Source organism: Mixophyes fleayi, chromosome 6 (genome assembly GCF_038048845.1).
Source record: "Mixophyes fleayi isolate aMixFle1 chromosome 6, aMixFle1.hap1, whole genome shotgun sequence".
NCBI lineage: Eukaryota > Metazoa > Chordata > Amphibia > Anura > Limnodynastidae > Mixophyes > Mixophyes fleayi.
Genome location: NC_134407.1, coordinates 119266113 through 119283427, shown reverse-complemented (window position 1 = coordinate 119283427; position 17315 = coordinate 119266113).

Genomic DNA, 17315 nt, shown 5'->3' with positions numbered 1-17315 from the left:
AGAAAGAAAGGAAGGGTCACGTCAGGCTGTTGAAGAACAGGAGCGGAAGAGAAGGACTTCTTGAGGAACTGGAAAGCTTGAAGGGCCTCGGAGGACCATTGTTTAGTGTTAGCTCCCTTCCGGGTCAGAGCCACTATAGGAGAAGCGATGGAAGAAAAACCTTGATTAAAACGTCTGTAGTAGTTTGCAAAACCTAAAAAACGTTGAATTGCTCTGAGAGTAGTTGGCTGGGGCCAACGTAATACAGCATTCACCTTTTCAGGATCCATCTTGAGACCAACACCGGACACAATGTATCCCAAGAATGGAATCTGGGATAACTCAAAGGAACATTTTTCTAACTTGCAGAATAAGGAGTTTCTCCGGAGTCTGGAAAGGACCTCTGCCACATGTTGATGATGAGTGGGCAGATCCTGAGAAAAGATTAATATGTCGTCCAGATAGACGACAACACAGACATACAAGTCCCGGAAGATCTCATTCACGAAACCCTGGAAGACAGCGGGGGCATTACACAACCCGAAGGGCATAACTAGATATTAATAATGGCCATCCCTGGTATTAAAAGCTGTCTTCCATTCGTCTCCAGACTTGATCCGGATTAAGTTGTAAGCGCCTCGAAGATCAAGTTTGGTGAATATCCGGGCTCCTTTAATGCGATCAAAGAGTTCGGTAATTAGTGGAATAGGGTACCGATTTTTGATGGTAATGGCGTTGAGACCCCGATAATCTATACAGGGGCGTAATGATCCATCCTTTTTCTTCACAAAAAAGAACCCCGCTCCAGCGGGAGAAGTGGAAGGTCGGATAAATCCTCGCTGGAGGTTCTCCTTGATATACTCAGATGTTGCTTGAGTCTCTGGTAACGAAAGTGGATACACACGACCCCTAGGAGGATTCTTGCCAGGTTGCAAGTCAATCGGACAATCACACGCCCGATGAGGAGGAAGGCGTTCGGACTGGATCTTATCGAACACATCCGAGAAGGAAGCATACTGTGGAGGAAGACCCGGTGGACAGGGTGTAATGGAAGACTTATTGAGACAAACATCTATGATGACAATCCGGACCCCAGGAAGTGACTTGAGGAGTGTTCCAGTCAATCTGAGGTGAATGAAGTTGAAGCCATAAAAGGCCAAGTACGATGGGACTGGTGGTAATAGGAAGGACCAACAAGGAAATTTTCTCCTGGTGTAAAGCTCCGATTTGAAGGGTCAATGGAGCCGTACATTGAGTGATAAGTCCATTAATTATGCGTGAACCATCAATAGCAGTGACAGCTATAGGTGCTTTTAAAGGAATCACTGGTAGGGACCATTGATTCACTAGAGAACTAGAGATAAAGTTTCCAGCAGCTCCAGAATCTAGAAGTGCTTGAGACAAAAACGAGTTGGTAGCAAAGGAAACGGTAACATCAAAAGCACAGATTTTAGCATCCATAGAAGTTGGAGAGGACTCCAGGGACCCTAACCTTACCTCTTCAGAACTGGTTAGGGCCTGGCATTTCCTGACTTCCTAGGGCAAGAGTTCAGCATGTGAGTAGAGTCAGTGCAATAGATACAGAGTCTATTCTTCACTCGTCGCTCCCTCTCTTCAGATGTTAGTTTAGAGCGTCCTACCTCCATGGGTTCTACTGGAGGTGGAAGATGACGAACTTGGGATGCTGAGCAAACAGGCGCTTTGGAGGAAGTTACTCTTTCGGAATCTCTCTCACGAAACCTCATGTCTACACAATGGCATAGAGAAATCAAATCATCCAAGGAGGAGGGTAACTCTTGTGAAGTCAGTGCGTCTTTGATCTTGTCGGCAAGCCCCTGCCAGAAGGCGGCTATCAGCGCCTCAGTGTTCCACTGGAGCTCGGAGGCAAGGATCCGAAATTGGATGACGTACTGAGCTACAGACCGAGATCCTTGGCGTAGTCGGAGAATACTGGAAGCTGCAGAGATAAAACGACCAGGTTCATCAAAGATTCTTCGAATTGTGGAAATAAACATGGCACTATCTTCCAGTAAGGGGTCATTTCTTTCCCACAGAGGGGAGGCCCATGCGAGAGCCTGTCCGGAAAAAAAAGAGATGAGATAGACCAGTTTGGAACGATGAGTAGAAAAGTTATGAGGTTAAAGTTCAAATTGAATGGAACATTGGTTAAGAAATCCCCTGCAGGTTTTGGGGTCTCCATCATACTTAGAAGGAGTAGGCATGTGTAGCGTGGAAGCGGTAGACACCTGGGATGGCACTGGGGAAGAAGACGGAGGTACTGGAGGGTCAACAGTTGCTGCTACATTTTGCTCAGGGATCCCTCGGGAGGCTAGAGCCTGACAACATTGAAACAACTGTTGCTGTCGAACATCTTGTTGTTCAATTCGAGTAACATGGTACTGCAGCATCTCTTTAGCTGTTGGTTCCGATCCTGGGTCTGTCATGGCCTTATCTTACTGTCACGGGCACTAGGAGTTCTACCAAGGATTTCACCAGATGATTTTGCTTACCAGAGAGGCGGAGTTTGCACAGCGGTCCTCTGGCAGTAGGGTGAATAGTGGAACGTATATAACAGCAGATGGAGTGAGGATGCCAATGAAGCAGATGAATAGTCAGTGACTTGCAGCGATATAGGTAGATGAGTCAGCGACCTGCAGCTATATAGGTAGATGAGTCAGGGACTTGCAGCTTTAGTGGAAAGGCAGGTTTAACCACGGAGACCAGAGTGGACGTGCACAGGTGAAGGAAGGTAACAGGTAGTCAGTGGTCTGCGTATAGCAAGTTGTACCACTGCTGTGATGAGAAGACTTGTCCAGGTGCAGGTAGGTAGCGGGGAAGTCAGTGGTCTGCGTATAGCAGATTGTACCACTGCTGAGGTGAGAAGACTTGTCCAGGTGCAGGTAGGTAGCGGGTAGTCAGTGGTCTGCGTACAGTTGTACCACTGCTAGTAAGTGAGGACTTGTACTGGTGCTGATAAGTGAATACAGGGAAAGAGTCAATAACTGAATGAGGACAATGGGAGCACAGAGGAACTTCTCCAAACGGGTAGGCAGCGTTATCGCTAATAGTCTATGGTGATATGTATACCACTGCTCAGTAGAGAGGCTTGTATCAAGCGGATAGGCAGAGTATCAGCCAAAGTCTATAGCGGGTATGGATACCGCTGTTGAAAAGAGGAGCTTGTCCTAAGCGGATATGCAAAGTAACAGTGGATAGTCAATAACGAGTGAGCATACCGCTGATGAGTAGAGAAGCTTGTCCACGAGAATATGAAGACACAGCAAGAGCGTTGAACGGCTGTAGCGGGTATGGGAGCTGCAGGTGAGCAGAGTAGGTAATCCAACAGGCAGCTGAGAACACGAGCAGGATGCAGGAGTCAGTAGCGGGTATGAGAACCGCTGATGAGCGGAGCAGGTGATCCAGCAGACAACTGAGGACACGAGCAGGATACAGGAGTAGGTAGCGGGTATGGAAACCACCGATGAGTAGAGCAGGTAATCAGCAGGAAACTGAAGACACTAGCAGAACACAGGAGACACTTTCAGAGACTCACAGCGAATGAGACTCAAGATCAGGCAACGATGCAATGAGCACAGGTGCCTTAAATAGGGAGAGGTGCCTGATCCACCAATTAGGTTAAAAGCAAAAGGTCATAAGTTCTTGGATGCTGCGCATGCGCAGTCCATCAAGATGGCGGACGGCCGCGGCTCAGGACAGACGCCGGCAGGAAGGCTAGAGAACCACGCACCAGCGCAGAGGCACTCACGGTCCGGTGAGTGACAATCACGCTCCACAATGTGCAGGGTGTCCAAGATCACATGTGGAGGAAGCCGATAGCGACGGACAACCTCCGCATCTGACATCCCAAGGAGGCTGACACGTGGCCTGAAGATGCGCTCCTTCGGACGGCGACGTTGTTGTAGTTGCTGGTTAGGACGGGGCACAGGAGCAGGCCCCTCGTGATGCATAATGTACTCCAACTCCAGGAGTGCCTGTATGTGTTTCAAAAGGAAGAGGTCACAAACCAGCACTTAGGTGAAACGTTTAGATTGCATTGTCTGACTTTGCCACAAATGACACAACCAATACTTACAATGATGTCGTTATTCATGCTTTTGATTAAAGGTGTAAAAGGACAGTCCATAAGTAGATGAAAGTAATGTGGGAGGTGAGTTTTTAAAAAAAAATAAAAAAAAATTAGAACCAAAATTAGAGAAACAAACCCTATTCATTGTCCAAACACCATCTAGTCATATAGAACCACCACCAAAGTGCTTGTAAACGTGATAATTACCATCGCCATAGACCCTTTCACAAATAACATTACTTATATTCAACTTTATGTGGCGTATAAATGTGAAGGGAGTGAAACACTAAATACAGAGTATTAATGTGTCTTTAAGGTTGGGCCAAAAAACAACACTTCAATAAAAGTGATTAGAGGAAAAATAAATAAATAAAAAAAGCCTGCCCATTCTTACTGCAAGGTGTTTTAACAAGGGGTAAATAATAAACAATCTCTGGTTTCTACTTACCACACACACAGACAAGATTGTCTTTAAATGGCACAGATCCCAAACAACAATCACAGTACCAAATTCGGCATACAGATCCAATATCTGTGGGGGAGGGTCAACAGGTAACAAATTAAGCAATGAAAAGGGATAATATTTATTCATTTCACTACATTCTAGAGCAGGGGTGGGCAAACCAGTCCTCAAGGGCCATAAACAGTTCATGTTTTTAGGATTTCTGTCTGTAGAAACAGCTGGGATAATTACTGACCCAGCCAAATAGATTAACTCAGCTGTGCATGATTAAAGAAATCCTAAAAACATGAACTGTTTATGGCCCTTGAGGACTGGTTTGCCCACCCCTGTTCTAGAGGTCTGTATGCAGTCCCGCCTCTAAGTATACACAGTGAGCTAAAGATTAAAACTCTGCAGTTAACCAAACACTTTTCCACTAACCTTCAACATAAAAACCACTAGCACAGTACATTAAGCCCTTTCAGCAGCAATTGAGATTTCTAGCTCACCAACACGTAGTTAAATATTTAAACATACTGAGTGCTGAGCAAGGTACAGCAGTAAACAGCAGATTAAAAAACATTTGACCATCTACGGTCTACTTACCCAGAACTGTGAAACTCCCAACAACACAGAAGTGCAAGCAAGGTATTTTTAACTACCACTGTAACTAGTTAATTAAATGCCGGTGAGTACGCCGGAGAGTATGCCGGACAGAAGTCATTAAGAGCACACAGGTGCGTACGAATTAAATAAGTCTGTTTTTGCCTAAAAGTCACCTGCCATGTTAGCAAAGTAGATTCAATGTACGGTAAGTCGAGATTTATACTATTATTACAGATTTAATTCATGCGCTTAGGTGTTAGTGCTGTGGCAATATTAAGGTAAAAATAGTTTTGACTATAATTATATTCTGTATAAATCATTTACATGTATTAAATTAACATGTGTTAACTTTATGTGTGACACTTTAGTGTAGTGGTTATGAATTCCACCCACCAATACTAAGTGCAGGAGTTCAAGCCCACAGGTCAACCCAAAGCACAAAGCAATTTAGGAGCCTCCATTAAGCGTACTCAGAAAAGTATAACATTTTTAAAAATATGCAAATGCTTGTAACATAGTGCAAGATACGCAACGCGCTCACATTTCTATTTTTCTTTTTCTTTTTTGGGGGTGAAGTCTTTCAAGCTCCTGCTGCTTTAGTCAAACAATTATTTTTAGTTATGTGTGTGTGTATGTAGGGTTATGAATTTAATAGCACGTTATCCGTCATGCCGTTAATAATAAATGCAACCTGACAGATTTGTCAGGCCTAAGACAGCGATTCAGCTGACCAAAATAGTTAATGTGCAGTTTGGTGTGGGTGTTTCAATCTGAAGTATACTTTAGTGGATAAAGAAATTACCGTGCAATGATAAGGTAATGAGTTTGACCCCCGAATGATGGGTGTATGTGGCTTACCTTTGTTTTTTAGTGTATTTATTCCACTCTGTGACTTATCTAGGAGTGCTTTAGTATATGGTTTGGTGTGTAATCTGCCTCTATGTCATGTTGAACAGTGTGATCACTTACAAGACAGCAAAGCAGTTGATGCCAAAAACTGTATTGCAAGGACATAGTAAATCTGTACTGGCAAAAGTAGAAAAAGCTAAGTGCAAAAAAAAAAAGAAAGAATAAAAAAAAATTTGGAAACAATATTAATATACTTTTGGTTTGTATTAATCAACATGGATATATTTCAATATGCATACATTTTTACTCTGCATGTACCAATTATTTCAGTGTATAATATTTGTAGAACACAACAGAAAACAGCGCTGATGACTGATAAACACAATCAATATGCAACCATCTGTGGGTAATAAATGTATATAAACACTTTATTAAAAATGAACCATAAAATAGACAACACTGGCCAGTGGATAACAACTTGACATGTAAAAAATCAGATGAACCGACTGTGTTAACCATCAATAAGGCTGATGAACCATGGAATCGATCACTCCTAAAGAGAACCAGCTAAATGTCCCACATCAAATAGATACTAGTGTCCAATGACTCGTTGAAGATCATGAAGTGGAGCTTCAAAATAAGTGTGGCCACACTGATGGTGGAAAGTATACGTCACCGCGATGATGGTGAACCCCACTTCAATGCTTCTAACACATGTAGTATGGAGGAGAATATGCCATAAATGCCACAATGAGAAAACCGCCACTCCTGAATGGAAATCAAAGTCGCTAAACTGCTAAAGTAGAAAGCGCAATACAGACCTGGTCTGATACTCAGTCCCGTATTGTGGTCTGTATGCGCACGCACCTCATACCCAGAACGAACTCCGGGACCTCCGTAATAGATATGTAGGTGAAGACGGCAATCCGTGTAAGTAGTAAAATAACAGCTAGCACAATCGTGGCACCAATTGTATAGCGATGATATGGCTCAAAAAAGGCAACCTCCAAAAATCCACTAGGGATATGAGCTGGGTCATGGATTAGTGCTATCCAGCGGCTCAGTGAACATCCAAATCACTGACGCGTTTCATCACCTGCCTGGTGATTTCTTCAGAGGAAGTGCTCTGTTGTGCTCCAATGCCTCTTTAAGTATCCTTGATATAATTACTCAGTCTACAGCTGGTTCATAACGGGCACTTTGTACCTATACCATACAAAGAGGTGCGGAGTCTAATGTGTCCCAGGTCTTCGTCAGGGACCCCCGCAAGGAAGTATGGACTTTGCTGCGGGAGACACGCAGGTCGCGGTCCTCAGAGGGAGCAACCAGTGAAGCGTGCCAGATGGAAGAGGAGTCAGGCGGTCCAGGTCATGCCGTGCGTATCAGAAGGAGCAATAGGGAAATCTGAAGCGTGGTCAATAACTAGCCAGGTCAGGTACCAGGAGCACGGGAGACAGGAGAGTGATCAGAACGTAGCCGGGTCAATACACGTGGAATCCAAAAACAGTGGTAGTCAGGAACGTAGCCGGGTCAATACACGTGGAATCCAGAAACAGGGGTAGTCAGGAACAAGCCGGGTCAATACACTACTGAAGAATCGATAAGAGACTGTAAAAAAATTTGGAAACAATATTAATATACTTTTGGTTTGTATTAATCAACATGGATATATTTCAATATGCATACATTTTTACTCTGCATGTACCAATTATTTCAGTGTATAATATTTGTAGGTCTTTTGACTTTTCACCATGTTTTAAGGAAACCAACTTATGATAGAAGTTGCTGCTCAGCTTTCATTGTTATTCTATTCTCTTGTCATAACCACTAGTACAGTGGTGTAGCAGTTAGCCAATCCACCTTGCAAGGTTGCAAACGTGTGTTCAAGTCCTCACTAATTCACTTGTCTCTTAGGGATCATTAATATCCTTACAATATTCATGTTGCTGTTAAAAGTGTCCCTCTGGTAATAGTACACTTCGTTTCAATTAGCAAAAATAATGCTTGTAAATGGAACAAACATAGTGTAGAGTTGTTATAGGTGGTATCTTTTTATATTTTTCTTGGAAAACGCACCATCTACAACTGTGAAATCAGGCATGTTACATATTGAGAGTAATGATAATGGGAGTTGATGAGAATCAAAAGAGATTTAACAGAAATATTTACGCCAAAGTAATGGAACATTGTATATATATATATATATATATATATATATATATATAATTTTTTAAAACTAAAAATTATTTTTAAAATTTCAGAATAAAAAAACAAATATTGATGTGTGCTTGTTTAGCATTTTTTTTTAAGGTTTTTCATACGCAGAGTATGCTTCTAAAGGCTTTTAACAGCTGTTTGCGCTAGGTGTTTTGGACATGACCCTTAACTTTTGTGAAAGATTTGAGACAGGAGTGACGTCAGTTTCACTTAACTGCACAGAGGAAACGCCTACTGTTCTCAAGTGAAAAAGCATAACGCCTACCTTACTAAAATGCTATCTCATCTCCGCCCAGTCCGCGCCTACTCTCCGCCCATTCCCACCCCTTTGTTCTCAAGTGGTCAGCCGCCATCTCAAATATATTTGCGTTGTTCTTTGAGATTACGTTGACTTTGAGTGCTGTATCTGTTGTGAATGCACAGCGTATGTGGTGTTTTGCGCATATCAAGTCATGTTTCGCACATGCGCAGAACAAATTAGCAGATGCGTATGCGTTTGCGTTCCTTGATGAATCTGGCCCCTAGTTATCATTTATTTAGTACATTCTACAAAATGACAGCTAGAATCTGATTGGTTGCTATAGGCAAAATCTCCACTTTTTCAAACCATTACTATAGTAAATATACCCCACAGTTTTAATTCAATCTTAATATTCTCTTCTAGCTATATGAAATAGATACTTTGAATTACGGTATAATACTGAAGGTTATTAGAGAAGTGGGATTAGTCCTATAATGTGTCACAGGCTGGGTGTTCGCTTCCATGCCAGAAGCCTGGTATGCTTATCGGCTTCCTGCTGACAGCCCCGCTCCGTTTGTGACGTCCGCCATCTTCTCGTTGAATGCGCAGAACCGACCGTTTTATTTCTTCTGCCACCTGCCTATTTGCTGACATTTCTGCTCCTTATTAGAAAAGTCACCTCCCTCATTCAGTCAGTGCCTGTTCCTTTTTTGGCATCTTACCTCCTAGGTGTTGGATGTGGCTCTCCTTTCCTCCAGTGGTATTTGTCCGCAGACCATTGCACCTCCTGTCTCTTCTCCACCATTCCAGTGGTATTTGTGTTGCCCGTAGACCATTGCACCTCCAGTGTCATCTCCACCATTCCAGGGGTACTTCTGCTGTCCGTGGACTATTGCACCTCCTGTGTCATCTCCACCATTTCAATGGTATATCTGCCGTCCGCAGACCATTGCTTCTCCTGTGCAACCTCCACTATTCCAGAGTATTCCTCCTGTACTGACCCCCTCTAGAAAGTTTTTCCTAGTACTCCCAGTGAGGGCCGCGACCTGTGGAACAGACAGGAGTTCCTGGTGAAGACCATCTGCACCGTTAGATTCCGCGCCTCGCTGGGAGTAAAGCAAAACTAGGTAGTCTGTGACATAATGGTGCTGCATAATAATTTTTATTTTATGTTATATGTGGGAGAAATGTTATTGATTATCATGTAGAACTGTCTACTTGTAATAAATACTATTATAATTAGAGATGGTCACTGACCCCCGTGTTTTAGTTTTGGATTCGGTTGTGGATCTGGATTACCGTCGTGTTTTGGTTTTGGATTTGGTTTTGCAAAACCACCATTGCGTGTTTTGGTTTTGGTTTTGTTTTGTTTTGCTATTTTGTTGGAAAATCAATGTTTGTGGGCCTAAAATAACCCAATTTAGTGCTCCACCTGTTTCATAGATAAGTAATCTAATTGTAAAGCTAATTAATTATCCAAAAAAACAGTTTTATTCCTGGTAGGTAGGCCTTCATTTATTCTACACACAAAACAGATTGTCTTCCATATTGGCAATGCAGCCATCGTCTTTGGATGTATATTACACCCTACACTTATAGTTAAATATGTAAAGAAATGGAAAAAGGCAGTTTGCTTTCTGTCTCTATAGGCCCCCTTCCACTTGTTGAATAAACCCAAAAATTCAGCCGTTGTAGACTGTACAATATCAATTGAAATGGAGAAAGCCAGTTTGGTTCCTGTCTCTCTAGACCCCCCTCCACTTGTCGAAAATACAAAAAAATTCAGCCGTTATAGACTGTACAATATTAATTAAAATGGACAAAGCCAGTTTGGGGTCACTCTGTCTATGACACCCTACCCTTAAGGAGAAATTGCCCAAACAGCAGCCTTTCAAGACGGTACGTGATATGGAAATGCCACAAGTCCCTTTCCTCTTTGGGGGTAGATTGCACCCTACACTTACATAGAAAGTTTTAAAAAGATGTTATCGTCATCATCTTCAGCTTCATCCTCACCCTCATCAGTGTGTACGTCATCATCACAGACTATCAATTCATCGCCGCTTGAATCCGCCATTAGAGAACAGTCAGTGCTTGGATGTCTTGGATGGTGAAGGCCTTCCTCGTGGAAGATGTAGTTCATTTTTATAAACATCATTTTCTCCACATTTTTGGGAAGTAACTTTCTACGGCAATCACTGACTAAGTTCCCTGCTGTGCTGAACACTCATTCAGAGTACACACTGGAGGGTGGGCAGCTTAGGTATTCCAAAGGAAGTTTGTACATGGGTTTCCAAATGGCCTGCTTTTCTTCCCAGTAAGGAAAGGGACTGACTGACATTTCCATATCAACTACCTCTTGAAAGTAATCCTCCACCATCCTTTGCATGTTTATACTCGTACTGGATGGAGTTATGGGTAAAGTGACACATTCTTTTGAAAAATCCTTCAAACCAGCCCAGATGTTAAATTGTTCTGGTCTGCCCCCTGCTTCTTTTTTAGAAATTTAATTTTTTACGAGCAGCAGCAGCTTAAGAAAGTGAAGGAGGACACGTCAAGCCGAGGCCCAGTTCAGCGGCCAACTTGCTGAGCAATAGCTCCTTGCAAAAAAGTAAAGACTCATTGTAGGTTTTAAACCTTGGATCAAGCACAGTGGCCAAAACGTACTGATTCGAGTTCAAGATCTTAATAACTCGAGGATCATTGTGAAGCGAATGAAGTACTTGATCGACTAGGCCAACATACTTTGCTGAATTGCTTGCTTTCAGCTCCTCTTTCATTTTCTCAAGCTGCTTTTCCAATAGTCGAATTAAAGGAATGACTTGGCTCAAACTAGCAGAATCTGCACTCACCTCACACGTCACAACTTCAAATGGTTTCAGCACCTTGCACAACACTGAGAGGATTCCCCACTGTGCAAGAGTGAAATACATCCCCCTCCTTTCCCAATGTCAAGGGTTGTGCAATATGCTTGGATGGCTTTGCGCAGTTCCTCCATCCTCTGAAGCATGTATAGGGTGGAATTCCACCTAGTTACCACCTCCTGCTTAAGTTGGTGGCAGGGCAAGTTAAACTGCTCTTGGAGCTGCTGTAATCTCCTACATGCTGTGGCTGAATGCCTGAAATGGCCTGAAATTTTACGGGCTACCGAAAGCATCTCCTGCACCTCACGGTTATTTCGTAGGAAGCTCTGCACCACCAAGTTGATGGTGTGAGCAAAACAGGGAATGTGTTGGAAATCACCCAGCTGTAATGCTCGCACTATATTGTAGAAATGACATACCCTGCGGAGAGTCCAAGTGGTATAAGCCATGCATCAATCACATCTCTCAGTTTGCGTAACAAATTGTCAGCTGTATGCCTGTTAGTGAAGCCGGTGATACAAAGAGTGGCCTGCCTGTGACAAATGTTACGTAGTGGTGTACATGCTGCTGCTGTTCCTGCTGGTGACAGTGGGCTGTCACAGTCATATAGTTTTTGGTTTGGCCACTTCCACTTGTCCACATATCTGTGGTTTAGTGGACAGTGGGCAGAATGGCATTTTTCAGCGCAATCTCTACATTTTTACACACTTTTTGGTATAGTTGTGGAATTGCTTTACGGGAGAAATGGTGTCGCGATGGAATTCTGTAACACGGACATAAAACCTCAATTAACTGTGAAAAACCAGCTGCGTTTATTGTGGAGATTGGACGCAGATCTAACACTAACATTGCAGCCATGGCGTCTGTGATTCGCTTGGCGACTGTATGACTGCTGTCATATTTGCTTCCCCTCGCAAATTATTGTTTCACAGTTAATTGCTGAAATGTAAGACTGCTCAATTTCTTGACCTGCCTCTGGGATGACGATTCACCCCCAGCAGCAGCAACAGCAGCAGCAGTGGGACTAACGCTTTTTTCAGAGGAATCAATAATAGTGCAGGAGTCATCCAGCCTTAAGTGGGATGCCGGGCTATCTCCGAGCGCTACTGAGGATATTGATGAGGATGGTGTGGTGGGTGTATTTTGTAGCCGTCGGGATGTCGGTGAGTGGAGGTCTTAGCTGATGATGGAGTGCTTGTAATGTTTTGGGAAGAACTTTCAGCTTTTCCCAACACTTTGCCATGAACTCTCGTTAAATGGCGTAACATAAACAAGGTTCCAAGATGGTTAAGGTCCCTCCCTCGACTGACTGGGGCTTGACATACACTACAAATGGCTATACAATTGTTGTCTGGATTTGGGTATAAATAATTCCACACATAAGAAGTGGATTGTTTTGTTTTATGGCCAGGCATGACAATGGCCTTTTTCTTGTCACGTGCCAGAACTGCTGCCACTGGTGCAGGACTTACACAAACAACCTCATCCTCATCAACATCCTCATTAGCACCCTCAACGCCTACAAAAATCTCCCCCTCATCCTCTTCTAATTCCAAAGTGGCATTCTCTATTTGTGTATCACCAGCTACACTCGGGCTATTAAGGCACACATCAGCAGAATGCTCACGATTAGACATCCCACTGTTGGATGAACTCTCCACAGGGATTGGTGTCATTTGTGAATCAGAGCAAACATTATCCTCTAATGCCTTACTGTTATCTTGCAGCTCGGCTTTGACGCGTAACAGTATTTGTGCACCAATTGTAGGCTCGGTAACTTTTTGGGATCTGCCACTAATAGCCAAAGGTGAAGGCCTCATTCTCTCTTTGCCACTGCGTGTGTAGAATGGCATGTTGGCAATTATTTTTTTATCGGCACTTAACTTTTGCTCAGTAACACTTCTTTTTCGCTTCAACACAGTAAAAAAAATAATTTGATTTTGTTTTTTGGACTGATTTCGAAACACTCTGTAGTTTGACATCGCCTTGCCCAGATGACGTACTGGGAACACTAACATGAGGACTGGTGACAGAACCTGGTTGCTCATTCTGATCATATGTGGACTGCTTTGAATCCATTCTGAGCGCAAAGCACTTGTAGTGGTAAAAATTATTTGGTAAGATACTGCTGACAAATATGACTTTTGACAGCCAGAAATATTTATGCACAATTATGGGGAGCACCCCAAAAGCACTGGGGAGTGCTAAAAGGTATTTGGTAGATACTGCTGACAGATATGACTTTTGACAGCCAGAAATATTTATGCACAATTAGGGGGGACACCCCAAAAGCACTGGGGAGTGCTAAAAATTAGTTGGTAGATACTGCTGACAGATAGTAATTTTGACAGCCTGAAATATTTATGCACAATTATGGGGGACACCCTAAAAGCAGTGGGGAGTGCCAAAAATTACAAAAATAAAATAAACCTCTATCCTCCTCTCTTCTCTAGCGATTTTTGTTACAGCAATTGGAATAAGAATATTGTATTCTCTGTCTCTGCTCTAATCAGCCTGTGACTACACCCTGCTCTCTCCCTCTGTCAAATGGCGATGGATTGCTGTGGAGGCGTGTATTTATATTCTTGTATAAGTATTGCGAGAACCGAGCCCCGAGATCCGACGACGTCACAATGACGTTCGGCCTCGATATGGATTCGGAGCGGGTGGGAGAGTACCGAGCTACTCAGCTCGGTACTCGAATACCCAAAGTTCGGGTGGGTTCGGTTCTCGGGGAACCGGACCCGCCCATCTCTAATTATAATACACATTTTTTAATTTGTTCTTAAGACATCATGTCTGTGATACTACTTTCTGTTACTCAGATGGTACTACTTAATGGTACTACTCAGAGCCAGACTGGGACTAAAAATCAGCCCTGGCATTTAAAGCAGACAGGCCCACCTCTGTTGATGAGTAGGAAATAAACCATATGCCACCGCTGCACAGGGGCGCCGCCAAGGGAGCGTGCCAACATTGCATTGGGTGTATGGTCAACATGAGGCATTGATGCATACATTATAATAAAACATTACATTTATTACGCCCTCCCCATACACATCACGCCCCCGCACCCTCAAACACATTATGACACCACCACTGTACTTATTTATGTTTCTGATGCTGCTGACATCCATCAGTGAGCAGGGAAGCTCTTAGTCTCACTAGATTACTACATTTCATGAGATTTAGAGCTCCTCTGCTTTTTCTGCAGGCGGTGTCCTATCCAGGGACTGGATTAAGCCTCAGGGCATTCAAGACAGGAGGCTCCTAAGATGTAATATAGTTATTAGACAAATCTTAGATATACACATAGGCAATACTGTGTGCACTACTGTTAGGTGCACCCAGCTCTGCCTTCACAAGCAGTAGAGTGTGAAGAAGTACATACCTCCCAACTGTCCTTGCAGCCAAATCCTGACTAAGCGGGACAGTCTCCACCAGATTCAGGACAGTTGGCAGACTGTTCTGCTCTCCTACCTGTTCTTGTCACCACCTTTGGCTGCTGGTTTCTTTAGCTGAGTTGCTGCTTGTCTGTATCCTGGAATGCTGGGAGCCCTATTTGAAAACAAAATGGGTACATGAAATGTAGAAAGCTCCAATCTACTCCCCCCCAAACAGCTCCAAAATTAAAGCAATAGCATTCACATTTAACAAATAGGACTATTTCTGCTAATGACAACCAACATTACATTGCTAGCACCTCCATTACAACAATAAATACCATGTCAATACATTATTAGTACCCAAATTACAGCAATAACCCTCCCCCCGACACACACACACTTATTCTACATCAATACCCATCCACATTAGAGCAATCATGTCACACGCAGGTCCCATAGTTAGGTGCCGGCGCTGTTACTTTCCCTTAAGAACCATGAGTCTGCTTGCTTCTGCCTCAGAGACATTACTTTCACAGGTGTTCCTGGCTACTGTGATCTGGACTTCCTCCTGAACCTCATTGGTCCTGGAGCACTATATTAACCTCCCAAGGTTATGGGCTCATGGCCTGTTCTTTGTGTTACTCTGGTTGCATTTGGATCTGGCTGTATACCTCTCCTTCCATGTGTCCGTTACCTGCTCGCTGGACTGAACTCCTTACTGCTGTTCACCTGCAAGCTGCAAACTCCTCACTGCTGTTCACCTGCAAGCTGCAAACTCCTCACTGCTGTTCACCTGCAAGCTGCAAACTCCTCACTGCTGTTCACCTGCAAGCTGCAAACTCCTCACTGCTGTTCACCTGCAAGCTGCAAACTCCTCACTGCTGTTCACCTGCAAGCTGCAAACTCCTCACTGCTGTTCACCTGCAAGCTGTAAACTCCTCACTGCTGTTCACCTGCAAGCTGCAAACTCCTCTCTGCTGTTCACCTGCAAGCTGGAACTACTCTCCGCTATTCATCTGCACGCTGAACGAGTATCGTGAGTTGTTGCTAAACCTGTGCCTTATCTATTGGTTCACCTTTACATCTGGCTGGCTAAGATCGCTGCATCTCGCTGTAGAGCTACTGTCAAGTTACTTGTCACCTGTTGTCAAGGGTTACCGACTATGAAGTAGCATATGTGATTAATGTCTGTATTACAACGAATTGCCGTGTATTCATCTTTGCCAATATATATATCTAATTCCTTCCATTCCTGTTGTACCAACATTCAATATAATATGTTGCAGCACTACTACTTTCTCCTGTGTTATTATTGATGCTTGTAAGCCGTGAACTTATCCTAAGAATATTATTGTGTTTTGCCTCCACCATCCTCTATAGTAGAGGCAAGGGATCTGCCAAACACCCCCAGAGCCATGACAAATCAGCATTACCCCCACATTAGAGCAATACCCTCTCCCACTTATTAACAATACTAAACCCCAAACACTACAACATTTCCACCATGCCAACCCCACACTGCAGCACTACCACCAATTCTACGGTCACCATTGTAGGGAACTAATGTTCTGCTTTTTTTCAAATCTCCCACAAAATATCAAAAACAAAATAGTTAGACACACATAATTAACAAGTACCCTTTTCTCTCAAATAATAAGAGAATTGGGAACATTCTTTTAAAAAGCTAATAAACAATTTATTCCTAAAATAATAATCTAACAAAACCATATATCAGTTTTCCAAATTCCATATAATTTTGACTGTATGTACAATATTAAACCAAAATCAAAATGAGAAAGTCTCTTAGTCCATTTATATTGTATTTATATTTATATTGTATGAACAGACGTCCAAAAAATAATTAAAGTGCTGGGTACTGTTAGGAACCCCTCCAGCCGGCACAACACAACCCGGAGTCTACTCTGCCAGTCAGGTGTTCACTGGAGCCCCTGATGGTGGGGACAGACTGGGCTGCAGACTGACAGAGGGTCGTGAAGTGTGTACCGGCTGGGGAGAACCCAGGCAAGAAGAGTCAGGTCCACGCAGAGGTCAAAAGGTAGGCAGCAGGTAACAGAAACGATGAGCAAGCTGAGGTCAGAGGTCACAGGCAAAGTAGCAGAACGGGTAAACGAGCCAAGGATCAGGGTCACAGGAAACACCAGCGAAGTCAAATACGAAGCCAAGGGTCATACACGGGAAGTCAAAACGTAGATACAGGAACAGGAACTGGAGCAAGCAGGTCAGCAGACTGGAGCACAGAAGCTATAACCGGCAATGAGGCAGCAGACCTCACTGCCTCAAATACCCAGCTGAACCAATCACAGGTTGAACACACTCCTGCAGGTTAATAGAGCAGTCACTAATAGAGCCAATCAGGGCTTGTCCCTGGCCTGCACAGTTGCAGGCTAATGCCTGTAATTGCCTCCTATGATCTGCCCCTATTTAATTAGCCCACAGGCTGTAGAATCGCTGCGCCCGGCTTCCTCCTATTGCCGGGACGCAGCTCTGAAGCGTCTGCTGGTTGCCCCGGCAACGGCCGGGTTATGGCCGGAAATGACGTCCCGGTCGCCATGGCGACGGCCGGGACGCGGGTGAGTGAGTCGCGGCGGCTGGGCACTGCCGCGGCTCGTAACAGTACCCCCCC